Source organism: Pyxicephalus adspersus, chromosome Z (genome assembly GCF_032062135.1).
Source record: "Pyxicephalus adspersus chromosome Z, UCB_Pads_2.0, whole genome shotgun sequence".
Lineage (NCBI taxonomy): Eukaryota > Metazoa > Chordata > Amphibia > Anura > Pyxicephalidae > Pyxicephalus > Pyxicephalus adspersus.
Window position 1 is genome coordinate 56,135,497 of NC_092871.1, and position 18,220 is coordinate 56,153,716.

Genomic DNA, 18,220 nt, shown 5'->3' on the forward strand with positions numbered 1-18,220 from the left:
TTATCCTGCATAAAGATTTTCTGGTCCACTTTTCCACCCTTGATGGGGCCAAATTTCATATTGGTTTAAGTATTTTTTTGAATTTGTTGGGCAATTTTAGAACTATTTTGGTTTTACATGGAAGTGTGGGTTTACATGTGTTTTGTTTGTTCTTTTTAATTATTTTGTCATTTACTGTAAAGTTTTTAGTGATGTGTATTTTTTTTTTATTTTGGTTTTGATGTGTTTTTAGATTTTATTTTGACCTTTTAGCAAATGTTTCTTTTAAATAAAGGTATTTCTAAAATGTTGTTGTTTGTTTTTTGGGGGTTTATGTGATCTTCTTTCCAATCGCTCAGGACTCACAGTTTAAAAAGACAATTGTGATTGTTTTTAAGCTGTTCCTCTCTCTGAATTATTTTGGGAAAAGTGTTTTATCAGTAGTCCTCATTAAGGTAAGTTTGTATTTTTTGGTGTATTTTGCATGTTTTGCTTCATATGCACTCATGTATGTATAGACATGAGTGCACATAAAGCCAAACATGTATGTATGCATTTAGATGTGTGTACATATACATAGAAAAGAGAAATTAGAAGAAGAAATAGGCAAAGAGGGCTTTTTGGACCATATTGCTTCACATTGCAAAGATTGCCTATTTCTTCCTATGATTTCGGATTTGCCATTGGAAGATATACATTGGATATTGCTATACATTACCAAAAATATATACAAAAAAGTATTATTAATCTAAAATATATGCATGCATGCAGGTACGGATGTGCATACAGCAGGCGTACATGCAAATGCGTGGTGTGGCGTGGCCACGTTTTCCAGTAGGCGGGAGTTAATCAGGAAGTTGGAGGGAGGGACATCACGCTGCGCCCGTTTGGAGAGAGGGACCTGTGCTTTATTAAAGTAAGTGATTTTTTAGAAACGTTTTGGGGGGGGGGCAGGGAGGGGGATTCTTTTTACTAGAATAGGACTATTTTTCTCCATGTTTGAATGTGTTTTCTGCATCATGCACGTTTGAAACACATTGCAATGTGTTTTCTGCATGGTTGAAACACATTGCAATGTGTTTTCTGCATGGTTGAAACACATTGCCCCCGGCACATGAACTGCCCCCACCGCAATATTCAGCCTCAAACACCTCAACACCAAATGCCTCATCAGCCTAATCACCGGCCCGGACGAGGCCGTGAGAGAGTTCATTACCTGAACCACCCCCATATTGTCACAGCAGAAACGAATCTTCCTGTTTGCCAATTTGGGACCCCAGATTTCCAACGCCACAATGGGAAACAACTCCAGAGCTACCAAATTGGACGTCAAGTCCGATTTGAACCACTCCGCCGGCCAGGCCTCTGCACTCCATTCCCCTTGAAAATATGCACCATACCCACCACTTCCAGCCGCGTCCGTGAACAGCTCCAGATCTGCACTGACAACCGGCCCATCCATCCACACCGAGCGCCCATTGTATCCCTCCAGAAATTCTAGCCACACCCCCAAATCTTCCCTCAGCTCTTTATTCAGCCGAAAAAAATGCATTGGAGGCCGAATCCCCCCAGTCGCGGCTGCTAACCTCCTGGCGAAAATCCGCCCCATAGGCATGAATCTACAAGCGAAGTGCAACTTACCCAAAAGGGATTGAAGCTTATTCAGTTGCAATTTCTTGCACCTGCTGGCCTGCACCACCTCTTCAACCGACCCACGCAACTTATCCTCCGGCAGCCGGCACTCCATGGCTTCCGTGTCAATCACAATGCCCAAGAAGGCAAGCTCCGACTTCGGCCCTTCCGTCTTGTCCGCCGTCAACGGAACTCCAAATCTCTGCGTGATATACTGCAGCGAACCTAACAGTACCCTGCAGACCGAAGAATTTGCCGGTCTGATACAAAGGGAGTCATCCAAATAATGAATAATTGATGGAACTTCGGTCACATCTCTTACCACCCACTCCAAAAAGGAACTGAGCGCTTCAAAAAGTGCGCAAGACAAGGAACAGCCCACAGGCAGACACCTATCCACATAGAACGCCCCTTGCCACACGCAACCCAAAAAAACGCTGGCTCTCAGGGTGTACTGGCAGCAAGCGGAAAGCCGCCTCAATGTCGGCCTTGGCCAATAGAGCCCCTTTGCCATACCGCCGCACCCACCTGAGCGCACAGTCAAACGAAGCATAAGACACTAAGCAAAACTCGGGGTCGATGGCCGCATTAACCGAGCCCCCAAGGGGGTACGAAAGATGATGTATCATCTGAAACTTGTTCGGCTCTTTCTTAGACACCACCTCCAACGGAGACACAAGCAAACCTTCTATTGGCGGCTCTGCAAAAGGCCCCCCCATCCTGCCCAGCTCCACCTTCTTGGCCAATTTTTCCGAGACGACCGCTGGATGTTCCAGGGCTGATTTCAGATTCCGAGCCCGAGGCGGCGGGGCCCCCAATGAACAAGGAATCCGAAACCCTTCCTTAAAACCCGACTCCAACAAGCGTGCCGCGGCTCTGTCCAGATACCTACTTAGAAAGGGAGCCATCCTTTCTACCATCACCGGCGTCCTCCCTTTTTCCAGCAAAGTCCCCCAGTCGCCCCTTTCCATGACTAAAACACCGCACAAGCCCATCGGCCTCCCCACATCCGGGACATTCGTGCTGGAAGTGACAGGCTGCGCCAAAGCGGCAAGTGTTGTCATTGAATTGCCAGCACACACCCTTCTTTCTGAGGGCCGGGGACCCCATGGCGACCTGACCCCCGGCCCCTCCAAGAAAGGGCGAACTTACCACCCTCACCCGCGTCATCAACTTCATCCACAGACTGATGTCCCTGTGATCCCAACGGATTGATAACCGTATGGCGTTGCCGGAATTGCTCATCATAGCGTAGCCAAGCCAAACCCCCATACACTCTATAGGCTTCACCAATAGCGTCTAAATAACAAAACAGCGCCGATCAATGTTCCGGCGCCTTTTCCCCAATGACACTAGCCAAGATGGCAAACGCCTGTAGCCAATTGGCAAATGTCCTGGGTATGAAACGTACCCGTCTCTGCTCCTCCTCCCCCTTTTTCCACTCACCCATGCCACGATCCAAATTGAAGCGCTCCAACGGCAACAAGGATAAGATGTCCACAAAATCCCCACGCCAAATCTTTTCCCTCACCTCTTGTTTCAAATGGGCTCCCAACGGCCCTTCAAAACAAACATAGACTTCCCCCTTTGCCGCATCACCCACACTCACCTACTAGCCGGGGCAGCACCATCACTGGAGGGGTCCCGCTGCTCCATGTCCAAAGCCTCACCTATACTGCTGCCCCCTTCTTCCCTATCCCCTACCACTCCCCCATCCCCCACCAAGCCCGGCCGGGTCACACTTTTCCGATCAGCAGCTGCAGGGACGCCCTCCCGGGTTTCCTCGCCCACCCCACTGATGGCCAACCCAGCCCCGGACGGCCCACCCAGCCCCAACAAAGCCGAGCGCAGCACACCCAAGATATCCTGTTAGACCTGCTGTTCCCCCCCAAACCCCCCAAGCCCAGTACTACAACACGCACCCCCAACCCCCCCAATGCCCCCCCAAAAGAAAAACCCTCCATGGACTTACCGGGACCACCAGGAGCAGCCGATCCCGAAGCCGCACCACCGGATCTTCCTGGGCCGCACGGGGCCGCAAACGCCCTGCACTCCTCGTCCACCTCTGACACCTCCCCTTCGGAGCACTTGCAACACAGCGCCTCGTCGTGTTCGGCCCAAGCCTCGGGAGCCGGAGGGCCACAAGCCCCAGCGCGCCCAGCTTCCGACTGCAGCGCCGACCTCCGGCGTTCGCCCGCTGTTCGGGCTGACATCCTATTGCCACCTATTGCAGAGCCTTCTTCCAAGGTGCCCCCAGGGACAGAACCCCCACACCCACCCCCTCTGCACATCACAGGCAGGGTACTTGGACCTGCCTGCACTCCACTTCTCTCTATGGGCAGCCCTTCTCCCCCCCAACCACCAGGGGGCTTGTCCAACCAGGCTGCAGCCCTCTGTTTCCTCTCCGGGATCAGCTGCACAGCCTGACACCGGATCAGCCCGCCTCCTACCCACACTCCTGGAGCCTGCAGGCCGTGCGACCTCCATTTCCAGATCTGCAGGCTGAACACCCGGACTCCCCACGCCCCCCGCGCACCCACACCCACCGACCTCCTCCCTCCTCCACTCCCAGTGCCAGTGCACGCTGGCGCGGGCACCCTGCTCTCCCAGGTCACCGGCCTGCCCGCCACAGACCTGGAGCCTGCAGGCTCGGCTGCCACATTGCCGGAGCCTGCCGGCCCGGCCGCCATTGTGCCAGTGCCCGCCAACCCGGCCGCCATCTTGGCGGAGCCCGATAGCTCAGCCGCCATTTTTCTAACTTCCGGACCTCCAGCAATCAGCAGGGGCTGACCACCAGGACCCACAGCACGGCCACCGGAACCATCTGTCCTCCTGCTGCCTCCTGTACACTCTGCAGCTCCTCTGGAAGGAGGGAAAGAAGCCTGCAGGGCATCCGCAGACCCACAATCTTCTCCCCTGCGACTCCGCCGTGGCCGAGGATTCCTCCCGGCCTCCCCATCAGCAGCAGCCTGCTGAGGCTGAGCTCGGGGGACCAGAGGGTCCCTAACGGGGCTCCTATAACAGAGCCGAGTCTTAGGGGGCTCAGGACTCAGGCGCGCCGGAGGCCTACTTCTCCGCGGCCGCCTGGCATCTGGTCCGCAAGTCCTGGGGACCGAAGCCAGCCCCTGCAACAGAGAGCTCACCTGCTCTTGAAGCCATCCTGGACCCCTGGTCTCAGCAGCGACCCTCAACTGCGCCAGAAGTTCCTCTACCTCGGCCATAAGGTAAGCAGCTATCCCACCGATTCTAAAGCTTTACCCTTCTTGCTGTCCCTCGTGAAAAAGGACTCTATTTCCTTTTCCTGACCTTTTTATCTCCTATTGACCCCTCCTCTGATCCTCTCCCTGTGTCTCTTCCCCCCCCTCCTCTTTTCCTCTCACTCCCGCACGTGCCCCTTCTTAAGCTGCGTACACACTTCCAATTTTTATCGTTGGAAATGAACCACGAACGAACCACAAACGATCGATTGGTCAAAAATCGTTCGTAAAAAAAGTAACCAACGACGCCGACGAACGAGAATAGTCGCTGGAAATGAACGACCGGACCGGCGGATCGGATTGGACGACGATCGTTTACCATCTATCGTGTAGAGTTATGGGACAACACACCCAAAACATTTTTTGGAGGAATAAAGTCAATAGTGTATTCTTACTTGTTGTTGTTCCTTTGTTCTTTGTTCTTATTCTGTTTTTTCTTTTTTTTTCAGCAAGTTTTGGTTTGCATGACCAGAATGACTAAAAAACTCTGTGCAAATTTATAGGGATTTAAACGCGCACACGCACGCACGTTCATTCAAATGTGCGCAGGTTCAACAATTTTGTTTGCTCGTGTCATGGATCCAAATTTCGAACTCGACTTGCTCTTCACAACTGCTGTTGTGGCATTAAACACCACATATCTGATCCTAGAAGAAGAGCAGCAGCAACCAGAAAAGCAAGCCCACAGTTCACAAACAGTACGGGCACCACGCATCTTCTTAGAGCGTAGCCGCCTGGAAAGTTTGCGTGACCAGGATGTCAAAAGGCGTTTCCACCTGTCTCGCCAGGTCATCCATCACCTGTACAGCTTGCTGGAATAAGTACAATGTAACCTAAAAATGTAGCACTTACCCAAAAGAAGATGAAGCATTAAAGATTCTAATTGACCTGTAATGGACTGTAGATACGCACGGAACAGAGAGCAGGTATGCGCTAATTAATTGCTATGATCTCACCATTGACAGCTTAACAGATCCTCCTTAATCGCACAGCTGAAATCTTATCGCTTTATTTGGCAGATTCGCGGCTCATTATTATCAAGGCAGAAATCCAGTTGGCAGTGAAGGCGCGTGTACGAGCGCACTCGGCTCCAGACCACGGGAAACCGGCTTGCTGGAAGCGCGAACGTATGCGCGTCCATCGTACGCGCATTTTTATTGATGAATCAGGGCCCTAGTATTTCAGCGTGACTCATGAAATCTCGCGAGACCATGCTGTTAAGGCGAGATGACACAAAATCTCGCGGGATCTCGCTGTCCATGTAAACTAATGCAGACAAAAAATACTCAGTGCATTGGAATACACGGTGCCACCTAGTAGTCATGCGCCCCGTCGGCACAGCACTTTACAAATAACTAGATGAGCTCAAACCTCACCCAAGCTGTCCCCTAAGCCAGTCTATACCTATACTTACTATCAATTTATATTTCAGAAATTGAATGCATGTTAAACTTTAGGGATGCACTGCCTCAGCAGCCCCCCCCCCCCCCATTAAAATTCTGTACAGCATTACTCTAAATGTAAGTTGATGTCTTCTTGTTAGCATCTATGTATGACTTGTTATTGATTATATGTATATACAAAGTTGTGATGTTGCCCTTGTTTATGTTTAGATATACTTCTATCTTTAATGGTTCCCTGAGGAAGCCTAAAGGCGAAATGCGGCTGAACCCAATCGCACCTTCCTTCCTAACACTAGTAGGGTTATCTTGTTTAGTTTAGAGATAAAAACTAACCCCCCCTTGTTTTGGGACACAATAGGGTGGGTTGTTACTGTACATATGATGTATTGTTTGTAAAATATCATTTTGTATTTGTACTTATATTTTCACTGTGTTCAAGTCCCTTGATTTAGAGAACAATAGTGAACTTTATGACTAAACATTTTGCCACAACAAACAAATACCCTGTCTTTTTTCTTCTCTTTACTACATTTGGAACAATATTACCATAAGGGTATGTGGCCTTCTTTTGATTAGCAGAGATTGATCAGCATCTTTCCTTCCTTTCTTCTAATCTCAGATATTGACATAGAGGCCCTTATTCACCAAGCAAAATCGGAGGCTCGCTCGCGCTCATGATCCAAAATCGGAAGAGTTTGATCAATTCATCAACTAAATTTCAGGTGCTGGCTGTGTTCAAATGTTTAAAACATCTATATGCGCTAAGAAAAAAGCATATTTTAAAATTACTTATTTCTTTTCTGTTGGGCAGGAGTTAACTGAGATCAGCTCCTCTACATAGGCGCCTATCTAAACGCTTACGATGCCTGATCAGAGAAGCAGCCTGGGGGTAATCTTGCGACTTTCTGCAGGCGAAACCTCGGCTTTGCCATCGGACTAGGTTTTCGCACAAAAGTCACAAGCACACACACGTTCTTGTTTGCTTCTATAGATATATATGTATTTGTAAAATTGTAATTACTATAGTTATTATAATAATAATAAAAAAAATTATATATATATATATATATATATATATATATAGATATAAATATATATTTATAATTTAAGTTAAGCAACAACACAACATCTGTTCATTTCTAAGAGTGCCTGACCCTGCTTGTGAGCTTGGCAATCAATGTGGTTTGATGTTGTGCTTGGCGACCTGGACCTCCTTCTATCACCATCAGGTGTGTTAGAATGAGTATGCAACTGAGCTGGACAACTAATTGATAACCAGTTTGGACAGCAAGTGGAAGTGTGTTTGTATACAATAGGGCTAAGATCAGGCAGCACAGCACAATGACAACAAACCTTAAACACTACCACTAATAATCAGAGGAGTTGTGTGGGGGAAAATCAACATGAGTGAAAATGTCAGACTATTAAAAAATACCAAAAAAAAGAAATAAAATCATGAAAATGTATTCATAAAAGGAATATGTACATAATACATTCAAATACCAATATGTGCCAATGGGACAAAGGCAACGAGGGGGGTCAAGTAGGAGTTTGGTGTGGAAACCATGCAGACATTTGTATTCAATACTTGTGGAAAAAATGACAACACAACACTGAAGAATTGCTAAACTACAGAAACTGGCATTACAAACCAGGCACAAAAACATTGCAGCAACAGATGAAACTAACAATCATGAGGATTACAAAAATGTATTTGTATACATTTAAATGTATTTTGACATACACACATAAGTGAAATCACTAAATGTTCGTTAATACATGTATTATAACATGTTTGCCTATAATCCTTTACTAAAATATTTGATTTCTCTAAAGTCAAACTAGAATGAAATTTTTGTGAACAAATATTTGTTCACATATTTTTTATACTCATACTATTGTGTGATGCCATATTTGAAAGTGCCACTTAGTATATATCCAGCTTGATAGAAATTAGTTTCCAGTTTTGAAACCAAAAGAAAAAGGAACAACAAGTGCAACAAATATAACTATAAATGAAGCAAGTGTGTGATTGAGTGGAATGTAACAAAAAAAGCTGACCTGTAAAATGGACTGGAGGTACGCACAGGACAGGGCGCAGGTATGTGCTAATCATCTGCTATCACCTCACCATTGAGATTAACATCTACTTCTGAATTCTGCAGCTGAAAGTTAAATTGCCCTGCAGGCGAGTTCACTAGAACTTGGGCCCGACTCGTGCTAATAGAGCTTGCTGACTGGCGTGTACGTACGTGCGTCAAGCATACACGAATTTCATTGATGAATCAGGGTAAGAGTCTCGCTATCTCTAAAAACCCTTTTTTTTTATGCTGACCTCCATCTATTTGTTTTACCCCTTTTCTTTTTGGGAGTAAGACCAACATGGACATTCTTGGACCTGAATGCGACAATTTCATGTCCGACATTGAAGAAAAAATTGAAAAAGATAGACACTTAGAACCTGCAATTGATACCTTAATTATGAAATTTAAATATTTATTGGAAAGAAAATCCCTACTTACTTGGCATATCAAATATTTTAAGATATACATTATGGAAAAATGTAACCCTTATGGTCTCCGTATACAAATTTTTCCTAACGTTAAAAACACGGAACAAATCAAAGATAAATGGGAAGATGCACTAACCAGATGCTCAGAAGAATTAATGAGCGTCTTAATTATATATTACGAGACTGATCTCAACAAAATTAATGGTGAACTACAAACTCTCCAAGATTATAATATTTCACTCATTGGCTCTACTAATTTTCAAAACAAATTTGAGATTTTAAAAAAACAATTGAAAATTTTAATGTATCAATCAACAAACAAGACAAAAAGTTCCAAAGGGACAAATGGTCCTTCATAAACAAGAGCATACAAGTGGAACTCCCTTCCATCCCTGCCCAGACCCCCAACTACGATTCAGACATCCCATCCTACTCCAATGTCTCTAAGTTCTGCTCCCCCCCCCCATTTTCCCATCCCAACCACACCTAATCCATTTCCCACTTCACACCCCTCTTCCTCTCACTCACACCCCATTTCTTCTCCCCACCCCCTGACCCCAGCACCCCGAACCAAAGGGAAAAAGATATACAAAAGCGATCACTGTGAACTAACCTTTGACCCCAAAAGGGCCCCCATATCTCAACCCTCTATTCACTCCACTAACCCTAATTCACTACTTCCACCTCCATCTTCCATCCAATCACTTCCTCCCACCACCGAAACCGGCACCCCTCACCTTACCTCGATTCCCCCCCTCATCACTGGATTTGTTTCCTATTCAGATGGGCTTACCCATCACTGTCCCCCCCCTCTCATCTCCCCACATCCACTACATCCATATACACTTCCCACACTATGGAACCCCCTGTCACTAATCTCAACATCCCCATTCACGACACTTCCTCCTCCCTAACAACCAGCAACACACTGGACACACAAAATTTACTAATCTCCACACCCACCACTTTTATACCTATCACAGACACTTCATCTCCATTTCCAGGTCCTCCACCTGGAAAATGGATCCTGGCATTTCCCAGCACCACTTCTCACCCAAATTCTGGGGCCATTCTCAAAACATACACCTCTTTTTTAGGCCAGTTACACCCACTTATCCCATCTCCCACTCCCAAACAGAGTTCCATGGACCAATACCTTTCAAAAACAAAAAAGATCCAAAGATTTAGGGATCAATATTCTCTCCAGTTACCCTCTTTCGTCATCAGAGGAAGAGGTCCTGCAAGTGGGCCTCTCCTTCTGTCCACCTAAAAATTATAACAAATTTGAAATTATCAAAGATATCAATCTTTTTGCCCGTAATTTAATACTCAAATGTCTATCTGACCCTAGTAAAGAAGACACGTACACTGATACATCTAATTTCTACAAAGACTTTAATATGCAAGATTTTAGGACCCTTCGTGATCTTATGGAATTATTTATGGAAAATGAATCCCAACAAACTCATACTAATATCACCAACACAGTCGGTCACAGCAAACCCCACAAGAGATTTATTATCTAGGAAACCAAATCTGTTTTTTTTCCCCCAGCTTTCATTAAACCCTCGTATTCAACTCTTTGTAGACTTAGTCACCAGTGAGATACTTAAAAGTAACATGATGGGCAGTCTTTGTATACACAATTTCACTCCCACCATGAAAAAAGAAATTCATAATCTTAAAAAGAATAGAAATATAGTGATTAAAGCATCAGATAAGGGAGGCAATATTGTTATAATGAATACCTCTCACTATAAATATATTTGTCTCTGCATTTTCAATAACACTGATTGGTATCAACCAATCACTAGAGATACATTTGATCATTTCAAAATAGAATTTCACAATTTGATTTGGAAAGCCTTTCAGGAAAATACTATTGATAAAAATACAAAGGATTATTTATTAATCCAACATTTTTTAATCCCTACTTTCTACATCCTACCAAAAATCCACAAAATTCCCCTTGATCCTTCTGGTCGACCAATAGTATTTGGTATTCAATCAATAGCATCACATGCAAGTGAGATTGTAGACTCTTATCTACAACTGCCTTCCTTCCTTAAGGATACAATCGACCTTCTAAAATCAAAAAACAACTTACAAGTCCCACCAGATACCATCCTGGTAACTATTGACATAGAGGGGCTGTACTCCAGCATCCCCCATAAGAAAGGACTAGAGTTGACTTCCCAATCTCTTACTCGATATCGTCCAATGGCCTTTAAACAGAACTTTTTCATTTTGCAACTTTTGAAATATATCCTAGAAAGAAATGTTTTCACATTTGATGAAACTATGTACCTTCAAGTACAAGGTGTTGCCATGGGGACCAAATGTGCCCCTTCCTACACCAACCTCTACCTTGGTGAATGGGAAAGGGAACTTTTTACCATCATTCCCACCACACATTCTGTTCCCCATATAGTGTCATGGCAACGCTACATTGATGATATTTTGATGCTTTGGACAGGCCCTCTACCCCTATTATATCAATTCATTCAAATGTTACAATAAAATGACTATAATTTAAAATTCACTTCAGAATTTATTAAGACAGGTCTACCCTTTCTAGATTTGTTCCTATCTATCAATGAGAACAATACAATATCTACCAGTCTTTACTGTAAAGTGACTGCAGGGAATATGATCCTGCACGCTAAAAGCTCCCATCATCAGTCATTGATTAAAATCATCCCCTATAGTCAATACTTACGTATTAAACGCAACTGTTCTTCTGATGTGACTTTCAAAATGGAAGCAAGGGCACTACAGGAAAGACTTCTACTATGCGGTTACTCCAAAAAAACCCTAAGGAAAGCTTATCAAAAAGCCTGACCTTCTCATAGAGATGACCTACTAACAGGCAAACCCAAAACTACCACCACATCACCTTCCACAAGAATTATAACAACCTTTAATCAACAACATAGATCCATTTATGATATCATTCAAAACATTGGTATACTTGTGAGATTGAGAAAACAGCACATGTGTTCAATGTTTGTAATAAAATATAGGACTACTGTCGTTCTGCATTTTAGCCACAAGATGCCGCTGTTTCTGAGCACAGCTAAACAAGTGGCCAGTATTTGTATATTGTTAGGAGGTGTGGTTGTTCGGAGGGGAGGAAACAGGAAGGAGGAGAGCAGACATCTTGCAAGGACTGTGTGTGTAAAAGAGAATCCATTCGCATCCAAGGGTCAGCGTGTTCCTAGAGACTCAGAAGCTGTGGCTGAGTGAAGCTGACAACCATCCAAGGTAGATCCTGTCCAGAGGAAAGAGGATTGTTGTCCAGAAAGGCTGAGAGAAGCTGAGGAACCGAGAGCTGTCTGTCCTGCAGGACCTCATGTTTGCTGAAGAGACTTGTTGCTGTTTTTCAGTTTAAAGACATTGATGGATCCAGAACAAGACCCGGGTCAGTAAAATCGTGCACGCACCGCATTATAGGATTGGCGCCTGAAACACCAAAGACTGAGATTATACCTGCAATAGTTAGTAAGTTAGGGTCTATGTATGTGGCAGGTCATATTAACCAATCTTGAAAAGGACGCTGTGCTGACCTCTGGGGTGAATGTATTTAATGTGTTTCATTTGTGTTATTGTTTGGAATTTTGTTTATTGTAATATTACGCAGTAAAGTACGTTTTTTTTATATGAGCTGGCATCCGTGTTGTGTTCTCTGTTCGTGACTTCGCTGTATCCTAGAAAGCCCCCGGTACACGGCTTACATACTCTCCTTACTGACCCCGCAGCTAAGAAATTCATTGGGAATAGGCCACAAATAACTTTCCGCAGAGCACCATCTCTGCAGGACCAACTGGTGTCGAGCCAGTTTAATTCTTCCAACACATCCCACTTAACTAACACCAGAGGGACTTTTAGATGCGGCCAATGCTCCCAATGTAAATGGATACTAGAATTTATGAATATTACCCTACCTAATGGCGGTACACATCGCCCTAGACACTTTATAGATTGTACTACTATAGGAGGTATCTACATGATCACATGCCTGTGTGGAGCCTACTACATTGGCAAAACAAAAAGACCGCTATGAAAACGGATTTATGAACATATTTATGCTATTAGCAATGGTAAAATCCCTACCCCTCTAAGTTATCATATGGCTACGAAACATAACTACAACACACAGGGCCTAGGATTTTTTGGATTGGAACATATCCCTCCCAATCCCGGGGGTGGGGACATTGATACCCTTCCTTTGCAATATGAATGCAAATGGATTGTTCTACTTCAAGCCACTAAACATCCAGGATTAAATGATGCGATAAGTTTCAAACCATTCCTTCACAAAATATAATAGCATATACCATTAATTCACCAATATTGAGTTGGTTACCACTTCGACATACCACATATTATATGGGACTTTAACGAGCCACCCATCCTATATTTCTAATCTTTTCATGATTGGTATAGGTACTTGAAGGGAGTAGAAACCTCCATCTTGTTCTGACAGCATCCATTTTGTGAGTTGTGTTTCCAGATGAACCTTTGTCCTATATATATGTATTAAGAGATATCTTGTTTTGCTTGCATAAGGAAGAATAGAACAAATTATTGCATGTCGCAAACTATAACTGTCAGGGGCCTTATCTGTAAGAAACATGTTTAACCACAAATCAAAATAGGAACTTGTGAGTTCTCTAAATTCTAAGCGTATGTGACAGACATATCCCTAATGTTGCTATGACCATATATGTATGTATGTATTGTATAACTCATTTGTTTGCACTTGCGCAGTACTAACCAAAAGTGACTATATAAATGTATGACAGATCAATAAACTTTGGACAATTCTTGTATACCACATACCTTCTGTGCGTGTCTTCTTGAGAATTGTCCCCTGACACGTCAGAGGTGAAGGCAGTTTCCAGTCTTGACCAGGGTGTACTGATAAAGATTGAATAGATCCTTTCAAGTGGGGGCTCAGTCCGGGATAGAGCACACAGACCTCGGTAAGTACAGGATTCTCCCTTTCTTTCCCTGGGGGAGTCCATATGCTTCCGAGCCTCTCTGTTGCTTCTATCCAAAGAATCTGGTTGTGTATTTTGAAAGGATAGGTCAGGTTTTAGGGAAGCCTGGATAATTTTATGTGAGTCTGGCCAACTCATGAGATACAGATTTCTTTAGGGAAGAAATTCATAGAAATAAGAAAGATAAAGAAAAGACACCCTGGTCTAGAGGGTCTGCTTGGGTATCTAATCTGATTTTCTTGCTTGCTACTCTTTCTATTGCGTAGAAGTACAAGATTGATTTTTGTTATTGGTTGTATGTTCTTGAAATAACCACTGAAGGTAAGAGTGGTCTCATCATCGTAATTTGTCTATTGTACTAACAAATATTCCAACTGTACAGACCTAAGAAGGCTCAAAGTCTGTGTCACGTTTTGGCAAGTCTCTCATCAGCGTTCTGGTGAGGTAAGACGAGCACTGTGACCTTGTCAGTAGTATTCCTTTACCACCCAGTATCTGAGTCGGAATACTCTCAGGTTTTAATGTTTAAAATAACTGACAGAATCAAGTAAATGGGTCGGAAGCAAACTAAGGCTACCCCTCTACCATATGTAGGAGAAACTTCTAAAGAATATGTGGTCCGTGTTTGTGGTACTGATTATTATTTGGTAAATCCATGAGTCGATAATTTGGCAGGGTGGACAGAGGGTATGAAGAGTGTAGACCCCTTCCCGAGGGATGGAGCAAAATGACACTTTCCATATGGACATGGTCAAAGGACTATGTCTACTAGATACTTCAGCTTGGCCATATTACAGGCCTGACCCACAGTGGGATATGAAGTACATGAAATCAGGAGGAGAATTGGCTCATGTTTGCCTCATATTGGTTTGACAGACCAAACAAAAAGGTAAAGAAACAAAGCCAGAAAATAGTAATCATTATCAGAGTAAGCACAAATTAGAGAAAGAACTAGACAGAACTATACTTAACAAGCCACCTCCTTATGCAGGATTACATATTCCTCAAATATATCCTTCCTTGTCCAAAGATGATCTTGATTTATTGATATACTGTCACTATGACTCCTGCCACTGCCCCTCCACCTGCCCCTTCACTACCTGTTGACCTACCACACTCAGTCCAACAAGAAAGGATTGTATCATCTCTAGACCAGAGTGGTCAGGTCGATGATCCAATACCAGAATCGGGGGTATCCTCAAGTCATACAACACAAAAGATTGTCTTAATAAAAGAGGCATCCCCCATGGAGACCCATTCAGGGAGAACCCTCCAAAGATACGCATTTAAAGCAGTAAGGAGGGAAGTACAAGACACCACCTCTCACTATAGATCATCCGCATCACCACAGACCTATTTTGAATCACAGATTCAGGATAATTCCAAATTGCCCTGTAAACCTATTGGGTAGGGATCTGCTTGTGCCTTTAAGGTTACAGATAGGAATCAGTAAAACAGGTGTCCTACATGTAACATCAACTGTTATGCCTATCCATGTACCTAATGCAAATTACTTTTTATACACACAATGTGAACCTCCTGATCCTTGCATGTAACAGGTACCTCCCGAAGTATGGGCCACTACCGACCAAGATGTGGGTCTTATTCCTTGCACCCCGTACAAAGCCCTGCTTCGGCCAGGATCAGCACCAGTATATACTAAACAATACCCACTCTCACCTGAGAAAGAAAGAGGCACCGAACCTCTGCTCCGAGCATTTTTAGAAGCAAGGGTCATTGAAGAAACTTATCCCCTTATAACACACCAATTAACCCAGTGAGGAAGGCTGACAACACATTTAGATTTGTGCAAGATTTGCGAGCAGTAAATGCCGAGATCATTCCCATTGCCCCAGTGGTGCCGGATGTGACATCTCTTTTATCAGCCATACCTGCACATGCGGAGTTCTTCTCCATGATTGATTTAAAGAATGCTTTTTTTCTGTCCCAGTTGACAAGGAGACACGGCCACTTTTGCTTTTACTTTTAAACATTGCCAATACACCTGGTGTAGGATGCCTCAGGGCTATGTAGACTCTCCTGTTGTTTACTCTATTGTCTTCCAAGCTACCTTGCGCCCTTGGACTGCCCCTCATGGTTCAGTCCTTCTACAGTATGTGGATGACCTCCTCATCTATAGTTTTACTCGGGAGGCCTGCCAAATTGATTGTATTAGCTTGCTCAAGTGGTTACATGACTGTGGCCATAAGGTGTCTAAGAAAAAGTTACAATGGTGTACTGAAAGTGTTGAGTATTTGGGATTTGTTCTCAGAAAGGGTGAGAGGACAATCAGCCATGACAGAATTACTGCCGTACTGGGTCTGCCCCGCCCACAAACCACGAAAGACTTGTTAACTTTCCTTGCTATGATTGGTTACTGCCGCCAATGGATAGCTGATTGTTCCTACTATGACAACATCCTGAGACAAGCCACAAAACCTGAAATGCCTGATCTTATTAAATGGTCTGAGCCCATGTTACAAGCTTTCAGTCATCTAAAATGTGCAATGATTACGAGTCCTGGCCGAGGCATACCCGACTATGACGTGATGTTTCACTTATTTGCCAGGGACAATTCTAAAACCATGGCAGGAGTCCTGGCACAAGAGCATGGGGGCAAATTTCGCCTTGTTGCTTTTTTCTCAAAAGTGGTTCCAGTACAGGTTCAGGGCATGCCTGCATGTCTCAGAAGTTCAGCAGCATGTGCTATGGTTGTGGAGATGGCTACCCCCATTACCTTGGGTCACCCCACTACCTTACATACATCACACAATGTTCAGGCCCTACTAAAAAACATACATACCCAGCACATGTCAGCCCAACGGCTGTGTGGCTTTGAAGTCCTGTTACTTTCGAATCCTCAGCTTCACATTAAGTACTCACCTTTGGCCCTATAGCCATTTTAAATGCCTTACTTGGTCACAGGAAGAACAAGATGATTTAGTACCTCCTCATGAATGTACAGAACCTATACATAAACATACATCACCCAGACCTGACCTCTGCTCCACACCCATCGAAGGGGCTCCTGATGTCTTTGTAGACGGATCTTGCACCCGTCCCAATGATAACACGTACCATGCAGGGTACGCCATTGTCCAACTTCCAGATATTTTTCTAGAGTCCAATCCCATTCCCTACTAGTCAGCACAGGCTGCCAAGCTTATTGCACTCACCAGGGCCTGTCAAGTTTTTGAAAGGAAAGATATAAACATTTATACAGACTCAAAGTATGCCTTTGGAGTAGTTCATGATCACTGGGTGATATGGCAGAGGAGAGGATTTATTGTACCAGATGGTAAGCAAATTTCACACTCAACATTAGTTCAGGATCTTCTAACAGCAGTCCAACTCCCGAACAGAGTCGCCATCCTACACTGCAAAGCTCACACGGGGCTACAAACTGACGTTGCCACGGGAAACGCACTGGCAGATAGAGTCAGCAAAGGAGGCAGCACTTGGACATACAGCAAACTGTCCAGATGCCAGCAAACTGTCTCAGAGCCCACCGCCTCCTCCTCATGCTGTAACTCTTTCTGCCGTCTGCCCATTACCCGACTCTAGATGCCAGATACTAATGCTGTCCACACTCCGTCCCAGAGCCCACCACCTCCTCCTGCTGTAACTGATGCTGCCGCCTGCCAAGTACCTAACTCTAGATGCAAGATACTAATGCCGTCCACACTCTGTCTCAGAGCCCACCGCCTCCTCCTCCTGCTGTAACTGATGCTGCCGCCTGCCCATTAACAAACTCTGCATGCCAGATACTAATGCCATCCACACTGCTTCTCAGAGCCCACCACCTCCTCCTCCTGCTGTAACTGATGCTGCCGCCTGCCCAGTACCAAACTCTAGATGCCAGATACTACCGGTAATGCCATCAATGCTTAGTCTCAGAGCCCAGCACATTCTCCTCCTCCTGCTGTAACTGATGCTTCCGCCTGCCCAGTACCTGACTCTAGATGCCAGATACTAATGCCGTCCACACTCCCTCTCAGAGCCCACCGCCTCCTCCTCCAGCTTTAACTGATGCTGCCGCCTGCCCAGCACCAAACACTGGATGCCAGATACCAATGCCGTTCACACTTCGTCTCAGAGCCCACCACCTCCTCCTTCTGCTGTAACTGATGCTGCCGCCTGCCCAGTACCAAACTCTAGAAGCTACATACTAATGCCGTCCACACTCCGTCTCAGAGCCCACCACCTCCTCCTTCTGCGATAACTGATGGTGCCGCTTGCCCAGTACCCGACTCTAGATGCCAGATACTAATGCCGACCACAGTCCGTCTCAGAGAACACCGCCTCCTCCTCCTGCTGTAAGTGATGCTGCCACCTGCCCAGTACCAGACTCTAGATACAAGATACTAATGGCATCCACGCTCCGCCTCTGTACCCATCTCTTCCTCCTGCTGTAACTGATGCTGCCGCCTGCCC